The sequence below is a fragment of the Elephas maximus genome, chromosome 9 (genome assembly GCF_024166365.1).
Source record: "Elephas maximus indicus isolate mEleMax1 chromosome 9, mEleMax1 primary haplotype, whole genome shotgun sequence".
Taxonomy (NCBI): domain Eukaryota; kingdom Metazoa; phylum Chordata; class Mammalia; order Proboscidea; family Elephantidae; genus Elephas; species Elephas maximus.
The window spans coordinates 101,354,254-101,376,211 of record NC_064827.1 but is presented as its reverse complement, the minus strand read 5'-3'; the positions used below and the strand labels follow the sequence as shown (position 1 = coordinate 101,376,211).

Sequence of the window (21,958 nt, the reverse complement as noted above, 5' to 3'; positions counted from 1 at the left end):
ATATTTCACAGAATCTCAAGTCAGCTCATTCTGCATTTGAGCAGATTCTTAGGATTTTCTTACCTTGACCCAAAATCCATCCCTGTGGCCTTTACATCAGTGCACCTAGTTCTGCCCTGACAAGCCTTACAGAACTAGGCTATCTAGGGGTTTCAAATGCAAATACAAGGTCAAGAAAGGTGAATTAGAGAGTGGAAGCCCTGTCTAAAGAAGGTAGCAGTGATTCAGCTCAGGATAGTTGTCTCCATTCAGTTCAAGCTCGTGGTCGCCAGATCATCTATTTCAACAGGAAAATTGTGATCTCTCACGATTCTTAAATATCTACTTTTCTTCTTTTTAAACTCTGGTCTGGTCTGTCTTCCCCAGGATAAATATCTTTAGTTCTTCAACCACTCCCTGCCTAACACACTGTCAGGTCTCTTTTGCTTCTAGCAAAACACTACACTCCTGTGCCACCTAATTAACAAGAGAAAAGTGGTGTGATTACCTCATTCTTTCTAAATGCCGCCTTCTAGACCATCATTAGGTATCATAATGGCTACACCACGTTGCAAGGAGCCCTGGCGGTGCAACAGTTAAGCACTCAACTGCTAACCAAAAGGTTGGCAGTTCGAACCTACCCAACCACTCCCGGGGGGAAAGACCTGGTGATCTACTATAAAGACTGCTGCCTAGAAAACCCTATGGGGCAGTTCTACTCTGAGTTGAAAATGACTCGACAGCACACAACAACACATCATGTTGCAGATGCTGGGTATTTTTTTCTTATACATGCTGCTGCTAAGTCACATTTCCCCCATTGTAAACTTCTGCAATTGTATTTTTCGGCCCTAAGTATAAGACTTCTAAATTATTGTTATTAAATTTCCCTTGAAGTCTCTGGAGTCCCTGGGTGGTGTCAAATGAAAGGTTGAAAGCTTGAGTTCACCCAGAGGTGCCTTATAAGAAAGACCTGGCAATCTATTTCCAAAAATTAGCTATTGAAAACGCTGTGGATAACAGTTCTACTCTGACCTACATGGGGTCGCCATGAGCTGGAGTCAATTCAAGGGCAACTGGTTTTTTAACTGGTTTAAACACATCTTATTGGTTTCTATCACCCTAGGCCGTCAAAATCTTTTTTGGATTTCGATTCTGTTATCCAGTATATTTTCTATCTCTCCCAAATTTGAAAAGAACAACTTGTTAACCAAAATTCTGTGGAAAAAATTACTGATCATTTTGATCAAAGATTCTATAGAAGAATTCTGATCAAAAGGAAAGAAGAACGCAGAATAGAATTTCACATTCTCAAGGGAATTCAGACTTTCTGGATCCATTGAGCCTGGATGATTCCTGAAATTATTGCCCTGAGATAATCTTGAAACTTTAAACAAAAACTATTCCCTGAAGTCTTCTCCAAGCCAAAAAATAGTTTATCTTAGTAAGCAAAGTATGTCTGCCTCAAGCATTTTTCTCTTTTAAGGGATTATCTATATGAGATCAAATTCACAACAGCAACTCAAAATGTTAGATGAGAAGCATAGGCGCAGTGTCTTTAAGTCAATGGTGGTGGAACAATTTGGAGAAGGGTGCTGTCATGGATTGAATTATGTCCCCCCAAAAATGTGTGTATCGATCTGGCTGGGCCATGATTCCCAGTATTGTGTGATTTTCCTACATGTTGTAAATCCTGCCTCTATGATGTTAATGAGGGAGGATGGGCCGCAGTTGTGGTAGGAGGCAGGACTCAGTCTACAAGATTGGATTGTGACTTGAGGCAATCTCTTAAGATATAAAAGAGGGAAGCGAGCAGAGAGACAGGGGGACCTCACACAACCAAGAGAGCAGCACCAGGAGCAGAACGTGTCCTTTAGACCCGGAGTCCCTGCACCTGAGAAGCTCCTCAACCAGGGGAAGACTGATAAGAAGCCCGACAGAGAGAGAAACCCTTCCCCTGGAGCTGACACCCTGAATTTGGACTTTTAGCCTACTTCACTGTGAAGAAATAAATTTCTCTTTGTTAAAGCCATCCACTTGTGGTATTTCTGTTATAGCAGCACTAGATAGCTAAGACAGATGGTGAGAATGTTTGTACAACTTGAAGAATGTAATCAATTTCACTGACTTGTAACTGTAGAAATTGGTGAAATGGTATATGCCTGTATATCTTCACCAAAATATACAAAAAATAAATACATGATTCCATGGAAAAACATGTCGTCTTAGTTATCTAGTGCTGCTGTATCAGAAATACCACAATTGGATGGCTTTAACAAAGAGAAATTTATTTTCTCACAGTCTACTAGTCTGCAAGTTCAAATTTAGGGCATCAGCTCCAGGGTAAGGCTTTCTTTCCCTGTCGGCTCTACAGGAAGGTCCTTGTCATCAATCTTCCTCTGGTTGAGGAGATTCTCAGCGCAGGGACCCCAGGTCTGAGGGATACACTCTGCTCCCAGTGCTGCTTTCTTGGTGGTATAAGGTCCCCCTGTCACTCTCTTCATTTCTCTCTTTTATATCTTAAAAGAGATTGGCTAAAAACCCAGAACCCAAAAGACACTATCTAATCTTATAGATTTCATCAATATAACTGCCGTTAATCCATCTCATTAACATCATAGTGATAGGACTTACAACACATAGGGAAATCACATCTGATGACAAAATGGTAGACAATCATACAACACTGGGAATGATGAACTAGCTAAGTTGACAGATGCTTTTGAGGGACACAATTCAATCCATGACATGTCAAATTGCTGAATTCTAAATCACTAAATGTATATTCCTATTTTCTCTAGTAACCTAATAATATCTATCAACACTTATTTTTAAGTATATTGATGATACTGTGATTTGTTTTTGTTTTTTTAATTTTTTAAAGACTTTAGAGAAATGTTACAAATAAAATGATGTGATATCTGGGAATTGCTTCATAATAGGGGTAGTGAGAGAAGGCAGAGATGAAACAAGATTGTCATTGAGTTAATAATTATCAAAGCTAGGTGATGGGTGCACGGGATTCATTATACTAACTTCTCTACTTTTCAATGTGTTTGAAATTTTCCGTAACAAAGAAGTTTTTGAAAATCACTTTAGCTGTCTTACGGAGAAGGGATTTGAAAATGATATAAAGAGATTGGGAGATACTAGTTGTTGTTGTTGTTAGGTGCCATCGAGTCTGTTCCAACTCCTAGCAACTCTATGTACAACAGAACAAAACATCGCCCTGTCCTGCACCATCCTCACAATTGTTGTTTTGCTTGAGCCCACTGTTGCAGCCACTGTGTCAATCCATCTCATTGAGGGTCTTAATCTTTTTTGCTGACCCTCAGCTTTACCAAGCGTGATGTCCTTCTCCAAGGACTGATCCCTCCTGACAATGTGTTCAAAGTATGTAAGACATAGTCTCGCCATCCTTGGTTCTAATAAGCATTCTGGCTGTACTTTTTCCAAGACACATTTGTTCGCCCTTTTGGCAGTACATGGTATATTCAATATATTCAATACCCTTCTCCAATACCACAATTCTTCTTCAGTCTTCTTTATTCATCGCCTAGCTTTCACATGCATAGGAAGTGATGGAAAACACTTTGACTTGGGTCAGGTGCATCTTAGTCTTCAAGGTGACATCTTTGCTTTTCAACATTTTAAAGTGATCTTTTGCAGCAGATTTGCACGATGCAATGCGTCTTTTGATTTCCTGGCTGCTGCTGCCATGGGTGTTGGTTGTGGATCCAAGTAAAATGGAATCCTTGACAACTTCAATCTTTTCCCGTTTATCATGATGTTGCTTATTGGCAAAGTTGTGAGGTTTTTGTTTTCGTTTTTTTAATGTGGAGGTATAACCCATACTGAAGGCTGTGGTCTTTGATCTTCATCAGTAACTGCTCCAAGTCCTCTTCACTTTCAGCAAGAAAGGTTGTGTCATTTGCATATCACAGGTTGTTAATGAGTCTTCCTCCAATTCTGATGCCCTGTTTTTCTTCATATAGCCCAGCTTCTCCTATTATTTGCTCAACATACAGATTGAATAAGTATAGTGAAAGGATACAATGCTGTTGCACACCTTTCCTGACTTTAAACCACGCAGTATCCCCTTGTTCTGTTCAAATGACTGCCTCTTGATCTATGTACAGGTTCCTCACGAGCACAATTAAGTGTTCTGGAATTCTCATTCTTCGCAATGTTATCCGTAATTTGTTATGATCCACACAGTCAAATGCCTTTGCATAGTCAACAAAATACAGGTATTCTCTGCTTTCAGCCAGGAGTCATCTGACATCAGCAACAATATTCCTGGTTCCATGTTCTCTTCTGAATCCAGTTTGAATTTCTGGCAGTTCCCTGTTGATATACTGCTGCAGCCACTTTTGAAGGATCTTCAGCAAAATTGTACTTGTGTGCAATATTAACGATATTGTTAGATAATTTCCGCATTCAGTGGAATCCCCTCTCTTGAGAATAGGCATAAATATAAATCTCTTCCAGTTGGTTGGCCAGGTAACTGTCTTCCAAATTTCTTGGCATAGATGCTTGAGTACTTCCAGCGCTGCATCCGTTTGTTGAAACATCTCAATTGGTATTCCATCAATTTCTGGAGCTTTGTTTTCTGCCAATGCCTTCAGTGCAACTTGGACTTCTTCCTTCAATACCATTGGTTCCTGCTCATATGTTACCTCCTGAAATGGTTGAACATCAACCAATTCTTTTTGGTATAATGACTCTGTATATTCCTTCCATCTTCTTTTGACACTTCCTGAGTTGTTTAATATTTTCCCGATAGAATCCTTCAATATTGCAACTCGAGGCTTGAATTTTTTCTTCAGTCATTTCAGCTTGAGAAATGCAGAGTGATTTCTTCCCTTTTGGCTTTCTATCTCCAGCTCTTTGCACATGTCATTATAACAATTTACTTTGTCTTCTCGACCGACCCTTTGAAATCTTCTGCTCAGCTCTTACTTATCATTTCTTCCTTTTGCTTTAGCTAGTCTACCTTCAAGAGCAAGTTTTAGAGTCTCTTCTGACATCCATTTTGGTCTTTTCTGTCTTTTTAATGACCTCTCGCTTTCTTCATGTGTTATGTCCTTGATGTCATTCCACAACTCATCTGGTCTTTGGTCGTTAATGTCCAATGAATCAAATCTGTTTTTTTTTAAAAAAAAAAAAATTCTTGAGGTGGTCTCTAAATTCAGGTGGAATATACTCAAGGTCCTACTTTGTTCTCATTGACTTATTCTAATTTTCTTCAGTTTCAACTTGAATTTGCGTATGAGCAATTGGTGGTCTGTTCCCCAGTCAGCCCCTGGCCTTGTCCTGACTGATGATATTGAGCATTTCCATCGTCTCTTCCCACAGATGTAATTGATTTGATTCCTGTGTATTCCATCTGGCAAGGTCCACGTGTATAGTCACCGTTTATGTTTGTGAAAAAAGGTATTTGCCATGAAGAAGTTGTTGGTCTTGCAAAATTCTGTCATGTGATCTCCAGCATCACTTCTACCACAAAGGCCATGTTTTCCAACTACTGATCCTTCTTCTTTGTTTCCAACTTTCGCATCCCAATCTTGAGTAATTATCAATGCATCCTGATTGCATATTCTATCATTTTCAGACTGCAGCTGCTGATAAAAATCTTCTATTTCTTAATCTTTGGCCTTAGTGGTTGGTGCATAAATTTGAATAATAGTCATATTAACTGGTCTTCCTTGTAGGTGTATGGATATTATCCTATCACTGACAGCATTGTACTTCAGGATAGATCTTGAAATGTTCTTTTTGACAATGGATGCAACGCCATTCCTCTTCAAGTTGCTGTTCCCAGCATAGTAGACCATATGATTGTCCAATTCAAAATGGCCAATACCAGTCCATTTCAGCTCACTAATGCCTAGGATATCAATGTTTATATGTTCCATTTCATTTTTGACGACTTCCAATTTTCCTAGATTCATAGTTTGCACAATTCCACTTTCCAACTACTAATGGATGTTTGCAGCTGTTTCTTCTCATTTTGAGTCATGCCATATCAACAAATAAAGGTCCTGAAAGCTTGATTCCATCCACATCAATAAGGTCGACTCTACTTTGAGGAGGAAGCTCTTCCCCAGTCATCTTTTGAGTGCCTTCCAATCTGGGGGCACATCTTCTGGCACTGTATCAGACAATGTCCCACTGCTATTCATAAGACTCTCACTGGCTAAATCTTTTCAGAAGTAGACTGCCAGGTCCTTCTTCCTAGTCTGTCTTAGTCTGAAAGCTCAGCTGAAACCTGTCCACCATGGGTGACCCTGCTGGTATTTGGATACCAGTGGCATAGCTTCCAGCAGCACAGCAATACGCAAGCCCCCACAGTTGGACAAACTGACAGACACTTCGGGGGAGATACTAGTTAGGAGATATGATATTCTAATAGAGAAAGTTCATGATGGTTAGATTACAGGAAGATATGGGTCTTAAAACTGGAAGTGCCAAGTGCCAACCAGGATGATTTTTAAGGGACCCATACCTGGACACATCATAATGAAATTTTATAAAAAAAAAAAAGAAAAAAAGAAAGGCGGGGGGGAAGCTAAAATCTCCAAGAGGGAAAAATACATTTTCTACAAAACAGCAAGAAGCAGATTGATGTCAGACTTCTCATTAGCAATCTGAACACTAAAAGATGGTTAAATTTTCAGGAAAAAAAAAATTAAATATAGAATTATATACCTGAAAAATTTATGTTCAGTATGAAAGGGAAATAAGAGCTATTTTCGTAAATCCAAAAACTTAGAAAGTTAATGAACATCAGGTTATTTTGGAATAAATTACTAAGAGATCTATTCCAACACGATGAAAACAATGGACATGGATACAAAAAAAAAAAAAAATGGTGAGCTGTCATGGATTGAACTGTGTCCCCCCAAAAATATGTGTCGACTTGGTTGGGCCATGATTCCCAGTACTGTGTTGTTGTCCTCCATTTTGTGATTGTAATTTTGGGTTAAAGAGGATTAGGGTGGGATTGTAACACCACCCTTACCCAGGTCACATCCCTGATTCATTGTAAAGGGAGTTTCCCTGGGCCGTGGCCTGCACCACCTTTTATCTCTCAAGAGATAAAAAGGAAAGGGAATTGAGGTGGGGGGGGACCTCGTACCACCAAGAAAGCAACACCAGGAGAAGACTGTGTCCTTTGGGCCCAGGGTCCCTGTGCCTGAGAAGCTCCTCGACCAGAGGAAGATTGAGGACAAGTATCTTCCTCCAGAGCTGACAGAGAGAGAAAGCCTCCCGCTGGAGCTGGTGCCCTGAGTTTGGACTTTTAGCCTGTTTTACTGTGGGGAATAAATTTCTCTTTGTTAAACCTATCCATTTGTGGTATTTCTGTTATAGCAGCACTAGATGAATAAAACATGAGCATAAACCCAGTAAAATATTAAGCATAAAGTTGCTGATTTATACTGTTGTTTTTTTAATTACAACCTGAAATTGAAAAATCACAGATGAAATTCAATATCAGAGATAGGAAGAAAGGTTAAAAAAGCAAGGTAAAGCTTGATAAGACTATTATTTTGTTAAGGGGAAAATACACCCAATGATTAACCCTGGATTTCAAGAGAAAAATAAAAATTTAAGTACGTATGTTAAAGGTTTAAGAGTAACCATTTTATCAAGAGAAATAAAAGGTTCAACTTTCAAGTCACTAAAAGAAAAAAATATAGAATGAAGAAAATATATTAACCCAATAAGAGACAGGGAAGATGAGTTAGCTAAAACTAGACAAAGAATTTATTATGGACTTAATGCTATGCGATTTGATACACATGAGTTTCAAGTTACATAAAAGATGAAATCATCTAAATTACTTAAGAATTGCTTTAGTGAATGACATTTAGGATTATTTAATCATTATTACTTAAAATAAAATCCACAAGAGACAGTCTTTAATTATTCTAAATCATACTTTTTAATATTGAATGTTTATTTTATAATAATGATTTAATTCATTCTCCTTAAATTTCCTGATTCCTTAGTTGAAAAAAAATAATAAATGGTTAAAATCTGTCAGTACACAAAGGTTCCTGGGTGGTGCAAACGGTTTGCACTTGGCTGGTAACCAAAAGGTTAGTGGTTCAAACCCAACCAGCAGCACCATAGAAGAAACAGGCCTGGTGACAGGCTTCTGTAAAGACTACGGCTTAAAAAAAAAACCCTATGGAACAGTTCTACTTTATAACACATGGGGTCTCCTAAGTCAGAAATCAACAAGAAAAAAAAAATTATCAGTACACAAATAAAAAATCAATGATTCTGACTTTTGATTCTCATTCTGACAGTCAACACTGTCCTTTTGCACTTTCTGAAGCATTCCTGTTCCTGTCTTCAAAAATTGTCAGAATCAACTTTTTCAGAACTTTGGAAATTAATCAAAGGCTTGCAGCAATCCAGATAGCATTTATTCAAAAAAAAATCATTTAGTCATAGTAAGAACAGCAAGCTTTGTGGTGGATTCAATTTACTCTAGCCCCCCGGAATCCCTAGGTAGCATAAATGGTTAAGTGTTCAGGTACAAGATGGAAGATTGGCTTTCAAACCCACCCAGAGGCGAGTCAGAAGACAGGCCTGGCAATCTTATTACAAAAGCTTACAGTGTTGCATCCAAGATGCATCAATTGGTCTCAACCCACCTGGATCAAAGGAGAATGAAAAACACCAAGGTCACAAGGTGATTATGAGCCCAAGAGACAGAAAGGGCCACATGAACCAGCAACTACATCATCCCGAGACCAGAAGAACTAGATGGTGCCTGGCTACAACTGAAGACTGCCCTGACAGGAAACACAACAGAGAACCCCTGAGGGAGCAGGAGAGCAATGGGATGCAGACCCCAAATTCTCATAAGACCAGACTTAATGGTCTGAATGAGACTAGAAGGACCCCAGTGGTCATGGCCCCCAGACCTCCTGTTGCCCAGGACAGGAACCATTCCTGAAGCCAACTCTTCAGACATGGATTGGACTGGACAATGGGTTGGAGAGGGATGCTGGTGAGGAGTGAGCTTCTTGGACCAGGTGGACACTTGACACAATGTTGGCATCTCCTGCCTGGAGGGGAGATGAGAGGGTGGAGGGGGTTAGAAGCTGGCGAAATGGATACAAAAAGAGATAGTGGAGGGAGGGAGTGGGCTGTATCATTAGGCGGAGAGTATTTGGGAGTGTGTAGCAAGGTGTATATGGGTTTCTGTGTGAGAGACTGACTTGATTTGTAAACTTTCACTTAAAGTACAATAAAAATTATTTTAAAAAAAGTTTACAGCGTTGGAAACCTATGGAGCTGCTCTACTCTGCACACAGATGGTCACCATGAGTTGGAAATGGCAACTAACAACATCTCCCAGGTGGTGCATCTAATTTGTGTCGGACTACTAACCTGAAGTTTGGTGGTTCAAACCCACCTAGCAGTACCATGGAAAACAACCTGATGATCTTAAGTTTCCTTAAGATTACAACCAAGAAAACAGCTCTCTGTAACACACAGTGTCACCTTGAGTTGGAATGGACTCCACGGCAATGAACAACAAATTCCCATAGCCCCTTCCCTAGCTTTTTTTTTTTTTTTTTTTTTTTTTTTATAATAACTTTTATTAAGCTTCAAGTGAACGTTTACAAATCCAATCAGTCTGTCACATATAAGTTTACATACATCTCACTCCCTACTCCCACTTACTCTCCCCGTCTTGAGTCAGCCCTTTCAGTCTCTCCTTTCTTGACAATTTTGCCGGCTTCCCTCTCTCTCTATCCTTCCATCCCCCCTCCAGACAAGAGTTGCCAACACAATCTCAAGTGTACACCTGATATAATTAGCTCACTCTTCATCAGCGTCTCTCTCCCACCTGCTGACCAGTCCCTTTCATGTCTGATGAGTTGTCTTCAGGGATGGTTCCTGTCCTGTGTCAACAGAAGGTCTGGAGAGCATGGCCGCCGGGATTCCTCCAGTCTCAGTCAGACCATTAAGTTTGGTCTTCTTATGAGAATTTGGGGTCTGCATCCCACTGATCTCCTGCTCCCTCAGGGGTCCTCTGCTGAGCTCCCTGTCAGGGCAGTCATCGATTGTGGCCGGGCACCAACTAGTTCTTCTGGTCTCAGGATGATGTAGGTCTCTTGTTCATGTGGCCCTTTCTGTCTCTTGGGCTCTTAGTTGTCATGTGGGCTTGGTGTTCTTCATTTTCCTTTGCTCCAGGTGGGTTGAGACCAATTGCTGCATCTTAGATGGCTGCTTGTTAGCATTTAAGACCCCAGACGCCACATTTCAAAGTGGGATGCAGAATGATTTCATAATAGAATTATTTTGCCAATTGACTTAGAAGTCCCCGCAAACCATGTTCCCCAGACCCCCGCGCTTGCTCCGCTGAGCTTTGAAGCATTCATTTTATCCCGGAAACTTCTTTGCTTTTGGTCCAGTCCAATTGAGCTGACCTTCCATGTATTGAGTGTTGTCTTTCCCTTCACCTAAAGCAGTTCTTATCTACTGATTAATCAATAAAAAAACCCTCTCCCACCCTCCCTCCCTCCCCCCCTCGTAACCACAAAAGTATGTGTTCTTCTCAGGTTTACTATTTCTCAAGATCTTATAATAGTGGTCTTATACAGTATTTGTCCTTTTGCCTCTGACTCATTTTGCTCAGCATAATGCCTTCCAGGTTCCTCCATGTTATGAAATGTTTCAGAGATTCGTCACTGTTCTTTATCGATGCGTAGTATTCCATTGTGTGAATATACCACAATTTATTTACCCATTCATCCGTTGATGGACACCTTGGTTGCTTCCAACTTTTTGCTATTGTAAACAGAGCTGCAATAAACATGGGTGTGCATATATCTGTTTGTATGAAGGCTCTTGTATCTCTAGGGTATATTCCGAGGAGTGGGATTTCTGGGTTGTATGGTAGTTCTATTTCTAACTGTTTAAGATAACGCCAGATAGATTTCCAAAGTGGTTGTACCATTTTACATTCCCACCAGCAGTGTATGAGAGTTCCAATCTCTCCGCAGCCTCTCCAACATTTATTATTTTGTGTTTTTTGGATTAATGCCAGCCTTGCTGGTGTGAGATGGAATCTCATCGTAGTTTTAATTTGCATTTCTCTAATGGCTAATGATCGAGAGCATTTTCTCATGTATCTGTTGGCTGCCTGAATATCTTCTTTAGAGAAATGTGTGTTCATATCCTTTGCCCACTTCTTGATTGGGTTGTTTGTCTTTTTGTGGTTGAGTTTTGACAGAATCATGTAGATTTTAGAGATCAGGCGCTGGTCGGAGATGTCATAGCTGAAAATTCTTTCCCAATCTGTAGGTGGTCTTTTTACTCTTTTGGTGAAGTCTTTAGATGAGCATAGGTGTTTGATTTTTAGGAGCTCCCAGTTATCGGGTTTCTCTTCATCATTTTTGGTAATGTTTTGTATTCTGTTTATACCTTGTATTAGGGCTCCTAGGGTTGTCCCAATTTTTTCTTCCATGATCTTTATCGTTTTAGTCTTTATGTTTAGGTCTTTGATCCACTTGGAGTTAGTTTTTGTGCATGGTGTGAGGTATGGGTCCTGTTTCATTTTTTTGCAAATGGATATCCAGTTATGCCAGCACCATTTGTTAAAAAGGCTGTCTTTTCCCCAGTTAATTGACACTGGTCCTTTGTCAAATATCAGCTGCTCATACGTGGATGGATCTATGTCTGGGTTCTCAATTCTGTTCCATTGGTCTATGTGTCTGTTGTTGTACCAATACCAGGCTGTTTTGACTACTGTGGCTGTATAATAGGTTCTGAAGTCAGGTAAGGTGAGGCCTCCCACTTTCTTCTTCTTTTTCAGTAGTGCTTTGCTTATCCGGGGCTTCTTTCCCTTCCATATGAAATTGGTGATTTGTTTCTCTATCCCCTTAAAATATGACATTGGAATTTGGATCGGAAGTGCGTTAAATGTATAGATGGCTTTTGGTAGAATAGACATTTTTACTATGTTAAGTCTTCCTATCCATGAGCAAGGTATGTTTTTCCACTTAAGTATGTCCTTTTGAATTTCTTGTAGTAGAGCTTTGTAGTTTTCTTTGTATAGGTCTTTTACATCCTTGGTAAGATTTATTCCTAAGTATCTTATCTTCTTGGGGGCTACCGTGAATGGTATTGATTTGGTTATTTCCTCTTCGGTGTTCTTTTTGTTGATGTAGAGGAATCCAAGTGATTTTTGTATGTTTATTTTATAACCTGAGACTCTGCCAAACTCTTCTATTAGTTTCAGTAGTTTTCTGGAGGATTCCTTAGGGTTTTCTGTGTATATAATCATGTCATCTGCAAATAGTGATAACTTTACTTCTTCCTTGCCAATCCGGATACCTTTTATTTCTTTGTCTAGCCTGATTGCCCTGGCTAAGACTTCCAACACGATGTTGAATAAGAGCGGTGATAAAGGGCATCCTTGTCTGGTTCCCGTTCTCAAGGGAAATGCTTTCAGGTTCTCTCCATTTAGAGTGATATTGGCTGTTGGCTTTGCATAGATGCCCTTTATTATGTTGAGGAATTTTCCTTCAATTCCTATTTTGGTAAGAGTTTTTATCATAAATGGGTGTTGGACTTTGTCAAATGCCTTTTCTGCATCAATTGATAAGATCATGTGGTTTTTGTCTTTTGTTTTATTTATGTGATGGATTACATTAATGGTTTTTCTGATATTAAACCAGCCTTGCATACCTGGTATAAATCCCACTTGATCAGGGTGAATTATTTTTTTGATGTGTTGTTGGATTCTATTGGCTAGAATTTTGTTGAGGATTTTTGCATCAATGTTCATGAGGGATATAGGTCTATAATTTTCTTTTTTTGTAATGTCTTTACCTGGTTTTGGTATCAGGGAGATGGTGGCTTCATAGAATGAGTTGGGTAGTATTCCGTCATTTTCTATGCTTTGGAATACCTTTAGTAGTAGTGGTGTTAACTCTTCTCTGAAAATTTGGTAGAACTCTGCAGTGAAGCCGTCCGGGCCAGGACTTTTTTTTGTTGGGAGTTTTTTGATTACCGTTTCAATCTCTTTTTTTGTTATGGGTCTATTTAGTTGTTCTGCTTCTGAATGTGTTAGTTTAGGTAGGTAGTGTTTTTCCAGGAATTCATCCATTTCTTCTAGGTTTTCAAATTTGTTAGAGTACAATTTTTCATAATAATCTGAAATGATTCTTTTAATTTCATTTGGTTCTGTTGTGATGTGGTCCTTCTCATTTCTTATTCGGGTTATTTGTTTCCTTTCCTGTATTTCTTTAGTCAGTCTAGCCAATGGTTTATCAATTTTGTTAATTTTTTCAAAGAACCAGCTTTTGGCTTTGTTAATTCTTTCAATTGTTTTTCTGTTCTCTAATTCATTTAGTTCAGCTCTAATTTTTATTATTTGTTTTCTTCTGGTGCCTGATGGATTCTTTTGTTGCTCACTTTCTATTTGTTCAAGTTGTAGGGACAGTTCTCTGATTTTGGCTCTTTCTTCTTTTTGTATGTGTGCATTTATTGATATAAATTGGCCTCTGAGCACTGCTTTTGCTGTGTCCCAGAGGTTTTGATAGGAAGTATTTTCATTCTCGTTGCTTTCTATGAATTTCCTTATTCCCTCCTTGATGTCTTCTATAACCCAGTCTTTTTTCAGGAGGGTATTGTTCATTTTCCAAGTATTTGATTTCTTTTCCCTCGTTCTTCTGTTATTGATCTCTAGTTTTATTGCCTTGTGGTCTGAGAAGATGCTTTGTAATATTTCGATGTTTTGGACTCTGCAAAGGTTTGTTTTATGACCTAATATGTGGTCTATTCTAGAGAATGTTCCATGTGCGCTAGAAAAAAACGTATATTTTGCAGCAGTTGGGTGGAGAGTTCTGTATAAGTCAATGAGGTCAAGTTGGTTGATTGTTTTAATTAGATCTTCCGTGTCTCTGTTGAGCTTCTTACTGGATGTCCTGTCCTTCTCCGAAAGGGGTGTGTTGAAGTCTCCTACTATAATTGTGGAGGTATCTATCTCGCTTTTCAGTTCTGTTAAAATTTGATTTATATATCTTGCAGCCCTGTCATTGGGTGCGTAAATATTTAATATGGTTATGTCTTCCTGATCAATTGTCCCTTTTATCATTATATAGTGTCCTTCTTTATCCTTTGTGGTGGATTTAAGTCTAAAGTCTATTTTGTCAGAAATTAATATTGCTACTCCTCTTCTTTTTTGCTTATTGTTTGCTTGATATACTTTTTTCCATCCTTTGAGTTTTAGTTTGTTTGTGTCTCTAAGTCTAAGGTGTGTCTCTTGTAGGCAGCATATAGATGGATCGTGTTTCTTTATCCAGTCTGTGACTCTCTGTCTCTTTATTGGTGCATTTAGTCCATTTACATTCAGGGTAATTATAGATAAATAAGTTTTTAGTGCTGTCATTTTGATGCCTTTTTATGTGTGTTGTTGACAATTTCATTTTTCCACATACTTTTTTGTGCTGAGGCGTTTTTCTTAGTAAATTGTGAGATCCTCACTTTCATAGTGTTTGACTTTATGTTAGTTGAGTCGTTACGTTTTTCTTGGTTTTTGTCTTGAGTTATAGAGTTGTTATACCTTTTTGTGGTTACCTCATTATATACCCCTATTTTTCTAAGTAAAAACCTAACTTGTATTGTTCTATATCGCCTTGTATCACTCTCCATATGGCAGTTCAATGCCTCCTGTATTTAGTCCCTCTTTTTGATTATTGTGATCTTTTACCTATTGACTTCCATGATTCTCTGTTATGTGTATTTTTTTTTTAATTAATCTTAATTTGTTTGTTTTTGTGATTTCCCTATTTGAGTTGATATCAGGACGTTCTGTTTTGTGACCTTGTGTTGTGCTGATATCTGATATTATTGGTTCTCTGACCAAACAATATCCTTTAGTATTTCTTGTAGCTTTGGTTTGGTTTTTGCAAATTCTCTAAACTTGTGTTTGTCTGTAAATATCTTAATTTCGCCTTCATATTTCAGAGAGAGTTTTGCTGGATATATGATCCTTGGTTGGCAGTTCTTCTCCTTCAGTGTTCTGTATATGTCGTCCCATTCCCTTCTTGCCTGCATGGTTTCTGCTGAGTAGTCAGAACATATTCTTATTGATTCTCCCTTGAAGGAAACCTTTCTTTTCTCCCTGGCTGCTTTTAAAATTTTCTGTTTATCTTTGGTTTTGGTGAGTTTGATGATAATATGTCTTGGTGTTTTTCTTTTTGGATCAATCTTAAATGGGGTTCGATGAGCATCTTGGATAGATATCCTTTCGTCTTTCATGATGTCAGGGAAGTTTTCTGTCAGAAGTTCTTCAACTATTTTCTCTGTGTTTTCTGTCCCCCCTCCCTGTTCTGGGACTCCAATCACCCGCAGGTTATCCTTCTTGATAGAGTCCCACATAATTCTTAGGGTTTCTTCATTTTTTTTAATTCTTTTATCTGATTTTTTTTCAGCTATGTTGGTGTTGATTCCCTGGTCCTCCAGATGTCCCAGTCTGCATTCTAATTGCTCGAGTCTGCTCCTCTGACTTCCTAGTGTGTTGTCTAATTCTGTTATTTTATTGTTAATCTTTTGGATTTCTACATGTTGTCTCTCTATGGATTCTTGCAACTTATTAATTTTTCCAGTATGTTCTTGAATAATCTTTTTGAGTTCTTCAACAGTTTTATCAGTGTGTTCCTTGGCTTTTTCTGCAGATATCCTAATTTCATTTGTGATATCATTAAGCATTCTGTAAATTAGTTTTTTATATTCTGTATCTGATAATTTCAAAATTGTATCTTCATTTGGGAAAGATTTTGATTCTTTTGTTTGGGGAGTTGGAGAAGCTGTCACGGTCTGCTTCTTTAAGTGGTTTGATATGGATTGTTGTCTCCGAGCCATCACTGGGAAACTAGTTTTTCCAGAAAATCCGCTAAAAAAAAACTGCAGTCAGATCCCTATCAGAGTTCTCCCTCTGGCTCAGGCTATTCAGATGTTAATGAAGCCGCCTGGGGAGGGTGGGGGAGGGAACAGAGAGATAGGAGAGTAGCACCTCAGAATATAGCCAGAGTTGCTTGTCTTGCTTGGAATGACTCTTATATCTGAGATTCCCGCGGGCGCGTCGCCTATGTGTGCTGTCTGTGTGGAGATTGCCCCCGGGGGGTCTGGCCCGCTGGAGTCACGGTCAGATCCTCCACTTCCAGCCCCACGCCCAGCGTCAAGGCTCCCCTACTGGGACGGTGCACTCTCGACTCCAAAATCAGTCGCTGCCTCCCGGGGACTTCTCGTCCCTCCAGCCGCGTGGCCGTGCCGCCCCCGTGAACCAGGTGGGCCCCCTCCCGGGGTTAGTTCAGATGGGTGGAGTAGCTCCCCGTGCTTGTGCCGCGACCGAGTGTCCCGGCTGGAACGCTGTTCTCCCCGCTCCAATACCAGTCGCTGCCTCCCGGGGACTTCTCCTACCGGCTGCGTCCCACGCCGCCCGCGCGACCCGGATGGTCACCTTCCCGGGGTTAGTTCAGGGGGTGGAGCAACTCTCCGTGTTTATGGCGTACCTGCGTGCAGTCCAAATCCCTGTGGGACGGTTCCCCGGCTCGGATGCTACTCTTTCTGCTCCAAGATCAGTCACTGCCTCCCGGGGACTTCTCCTAACGGCTGCGTCCCACGCCGCCCGTGGAACCGGCTAGTCCCCCTCCCGGGGTTAGTTCAGGGGGGTGGAGCAGGTCTCTGTGCTTGTGCCGTACCTGACTGGTATGCTGGCTCCAGGCTCTGGAAACAATCGCTGCTTCCCCGTATTAGTTCGTTCTCCGTCTCTAAATCTGTGTTTGTTGTTCAGGGTTTGTAGATTGTTATGTATGTGATCGATTCACTTGTTTTTCCGTGTCTTTGTTGTAAGAGGGATCCGAGGTAGCGTCTGCCTAGTCCGCCATCTTGGCTCCGCCTCTTCCCTAGCTTTTTTGTAGCTTTGAAAACTAACATCCCACTCAAACCCAAACCAAACCAAACTCAGTGCCGTTGAGTCCATTCCGACTCTTAGCGACCCTATAGGAGAGAGTAGAACTGCCCCATAGAGTTTCCAAGGAGTGCCTGGTGGATTCGAACTGCCAACCCTTTGGTTAGCAGCCATAGCACTTAGCCACCATGCCACCAGGGTTTCCCAACATCCCACAGTCATGGTGAAAACCAGAAGACTTGCAGACACTAAAGGGGGCAGAACAAGGTTAGAGCTCCTTCAAAGCCCCATTCCCAGAGATTTATTTGACCCGTTTGGAAGATAAAGTTATTATTATTTGACCTGTTTGGAAGATAAAGTTTGGAAATCTCCCAAAATGGAAAATAAAAGACGGTATCTTAGCTAGTGTGCTGGAACATAAATAACAGAAATTTACTCTCTCATGGTTCTCGGGGCTAGAAGTCTGAATTTACGGCATCAGGTCTAGGAAGAAGGTCCTTCTTTGTCTCTTTCAGCTTCTAGTAGCTGCTGGCAGTCCTCAGGTTCCTGGATTTGTAGATACATATGTCCTCAAGGTCACATGGCATTCCCCCCCGTGTGTTTTTCTGTGTCTGTCTCCCCTTTACAAGACACCACTTAGAAGGAATTGGGTTTCAGATCCACTCTACTCGTGTATGACCTCATTAATACGACCAAAAAAAAAAACAATTTCCAAACAGGGTCACATTTATGGTTAAAGGGGGTTAGGACTTGGTATCCTTAAACCAAAAACCAAACCCATTACTATCAAGTCGATTCCAACTCATAGCAACCCTACAGGACAGAGTAGAACTGCCCCATAGAGTTTCCAAGGAGTGCCGGGTGGATTTGAACTGCCAACGTTTTGGTTAGCAGCCGTAGCTCTTAACCACTTCACAACCAGGGTATCCTTATGGGGAACATAATTCGATACATAACAGATAATATAGAGAAAGTATGAGATAGGTAACAGTCAGAAAAAGTCGATCTGAGAAGACTCAGATCTGGTTGATAAGGTTTCAGAAAAAATGGAGGAGAGAAAATTATCGAAGACATTATACAAGAGGTTATCTCAGAACTAAAGAAGGACACGGATCTTCGTTTTGAAAAGTCCCATCAAGTGTCCCTCAGAATGAGTGAAAAAAGACATAAACCTTGTCATGGATTGAATTGCGTCCCCCAGAAATACGTGTATCAATTTGGCTAGGCCATGATTCTAAGAATTGTGTGATTGTCCACCATTTTGTCATCTGATGTGATTTTCCTATGTGTAGTAAACCCTATCTCTATGATGTTAATGAGATGGGATTTATGGCAGTTATGTTAATGAGGCAGGACTCAATCTACAAGATTAGATTGTGTTTTAAGCCAATCTCTTTTGAGATGTGAAAGAAAGAAGTGGGCAGAGAGACAGGGGGACCTCCTACCACCAAGAAACAAGAGCCAGGAGAATAGTGCATCCTTTGGACCTGGGCTCCTTATGCTGAGAAGCTCCTAGACCAGGGGAAGATTGATGACAAGGGCCTTCCCCCAAAGCCAACAGAGAGAGAAAGCCTTCCCCTGGAGCAGGTGCCCTGAAATCGAACTTCTAGCCTTCTAGACTGTGGGAGAATACATTTCTCTTTATTAAAGCCATACACTTGTGGTATTTCTGTTATAGCGGCAATAGATGACTAAGACAGACCCAGATACATTTCTTTGAAATTTCAGAACCCCAAAATGAAGAAAAATCCTAAACTCTTCCAAAGGAATAAAAGGATGTGCCAACCTATTTATCGGCTTGTCAATAGTCCAAGGTACTAGAAGTTAATGGAGTAACTCCTTCAAGATTCTGAGGAAAAATTATTTTCAAAGTAAAATTCTATACCCAAACTTTCAATCAAGTATGAGGAGAGAATAAGGACATAGTCAAGCATGTAAGGACTCACAAAATTTGCTTACTCCATACCCTTTCTCTGGATATTACTAAGCATGTACTCCACCAAGATGAGGGAGTAATAAAGCAAAGAGTAATCAAAGAGAAATATTAAAAGGGAAATCCTAAGTTAATAACCCTGTAACAAGCCTAGAAAGCAACCAGTCCACAAACCCAAAAACCAAACCCACTGCCATCAAGTCAATTCCGACTCATAGCAACCCTATAGGACAGAGTAGAACTGCCCCATAGAGTTTCCAAGGAGCACCTGGCAGATTTGAACTGCCGACCTCTTGGTTAGCAGCCGTACCACTTAACCGCTATGCCACCAGGGTTTCTAAACCTGTCCACACATCCTTTATATCAATAAAATTTATAATACATACATATATACCAAGAGAGCCAATTGTTAAACATTTACCAGCACACCACTGGAAGGAGTCTGGTTTGAGGCTTTAATAAGTACAGTTAGAATCTCCAATTGAACCTGTCTCCATTTTTTTCAGTGGTTCAAGTGTTGGGACATAGAACTCATAAAGAAAGAAATAAAATCCAACACAGTGCTTGGACTCTGTGTGAACACATTTAGACAGATTTAACATGATAAATGCTTTTCATGTTAAACTCAAGTTTTCAACTTTCAGCTTAAGTCTACTAAAATTCATCTTCTACCCTCTGAGAAGATAAGCTAGCCAAACACACATGGATGCAAGCTGTCTGCGATTCTAAATTAGATTTATTACTTTTATGACAGACCACACCAAAATCTGGTGCCAGAATGGTAATAAAAAAACAAAAACCAAACGTGTTGCCTTGGAGTCATAGAATGGTAATAGTGATTATTAACTGTGCAAGATATTCGCATACTTCCCCCATCTGAGCCTCACAAAATTGCAAGCTATAAATCATCATCCCTGCTTTATCAATGAGAAAACTGAGGCTCAGAGAAATTAGGCAAATTGCCAAGAACACATGCTCTAATACCATCATCTAGCAGCTCAAAGCACTCCCTGTGACATTGGATCAGGCTTACCCTCTTCCAAATGACCATGCGCTCCTTTATTAGCCCTGGGACACCAATGAGTGAATAATCTCGTTAAGGTGTTGGAAAATAATTGTTTGAATACTATAATTCAGATTAGGGTGTAAAGGCATTTTACTAATTTCTTAAATCTCTGAAATAGTGGAGGAGAGGAAAGCAAAGGATTGTTTTGTTTGTTTCTTGTTAGTACATTCAGGACGGTTTGGGAGGGAGGAGCTGTCCCAGAGATACCTTCCTGGTGCCCCTTAGTTAGTTTTAGACTCTATCACAAAAAAGGCAAAAATCAGGAACTTATTCCCCCTTTTGAAAGTTTGTGAACTCCAAAAATAAAGCCAAGATGGGAACGCTTCATACATTTCTTTTGTATTCTCCTTCTACCTTCTACTTCTTATTCCCCCACCTCCACTCAGAGTTAAATGTTGAAAATTTAAAAAGCTCTTGAGTAAATGGCTTGAAAACATTTGTGATGTTCATAATGTAAAGTGCTCAGGGTATCTGTTATTTTCTGGATATGTAACTTAGCAAAAACACCTTAGTTCACTGATTATTTTCCTACAAAAAAAAAAAAAACAGATTAAACAAATTTGAGCTTATTATGTAGCTTTACTTCATTTCATTAGAATTAGGGTCCCATAAAATTAGCCTAATAAATCAGGCCATCATGGAAAAGTAATAATGTCGAATACATATTTAAGGTTGATTTATACTGAGTCCTCTAAATGCATTGTGGATCTTCTTCCCTGAATCGTAAAGCTACCATCGATACCAACAGTAGAAGTTAACAAATGTTTAAAGGAAGGTACCAGATTTACTGAATTTGTTTATAGGATAATCATCTGTTTCTGACTCCTAATTGTTCAAGACAGTTCCAACAACTTGGTGTTCTACCATTCATCCCAATGTTTGAGAGGTAGGTAGGACCATCATCGAAGTTAGGCAACTGACAAAAGAAGGAATACAAATGATCAGATTAGCTGAGATTTTTTTTTTAATGACAATCCTTTGTGAAGTACTTGAGAGGTTGAGCAGCCAAACTCTTACACACTCCAGGCAGATGTATGAACTAGAAGAACTCAAAAAAAAAAAAAAGAGTAATAATATCTACTGCTGAGTATTTACCATGTACAAGATACCATGCTAACTGCTTTAAAACAATACATTCTCACATTATCTCCATTGTGTAGATGATGAAACTGATGTCAAAAAGGTTAAGCAACATGCCCAAGGTCACAAAGTAAGTAAAAAACAGAGAGCTAGAGGGTTATTTGGCAAAAAGTATCAAAAGCCTTTAAAATTCATGTATGTTTAGAACCAGCAATTCCTCTTGGAGTTTATCCTAAAGAAATAATTAGAGAGGTATACAATTATATTTGTACAGTGATGTCTGCTGCAATATTATGTATTTAAAAAAAAAAGAGAGATGAAAACAACCTAAAGATACAACAACAGCCAAATGACTACTTTCAATATAGTTTCAGGCTTCTGGTTTTGATGCAAAGGAATACTGCTTGGCTACTTAAAATGAATGTGTAACTCTATACTTACCAGGATGGAAAATTATTCCCATGTTAAGTGGGGAAAGCAAAATACAGAGTAATGTATGGAGCATAACCCAGCTTTTATAAAAAATAGTATATATAGTAAAAATCAAGAAGAACATACACCAATATGTTAATTCATTATATCTAGCAATGGGATTTCGGAAACCCTGGTGGCATAGTGGTTAAGAACTCCGACTGCTAACCAAAAGATGAGCAGTTCAAATCCACCAGGTGCTCCTTGAAACCCTATGGGGCAGTTCTATTCTGTCCTATAGGGTCGCTATGAGTCGGAACCAACTCGATGGAAATCGGTTTGGTTGGTTTTTTTAGTAGTGGAATTACAGTGATTTATTTTCTTTACTCACATATATTTTCTAATTTCTTTACAACAAAAATGGACTACTGTCTTAGGCTGGTTTCTCTAGAGAAACACAACTAGTGAAGTGTGTGTTTATATATACGTATATATATATATATATTAAAGAGAGAGAGACAGATTTATCTAAAGAAATGGT

General features: G+C 39.5%; 1 protein-coding gene across 9 annotated transcripts in view; it reads right to left on the bottom strand.

The window, feature by feature from the left end:
• The window catches only part of RMI1 (RecQ mediated genome instability 1), a 160,244-nt gene that overhangs the window by 97,820 nt on the left and 40,466 nt on the right, over positions 1-21,958 (bottom strand). The window lies entirely within an intron of this gene.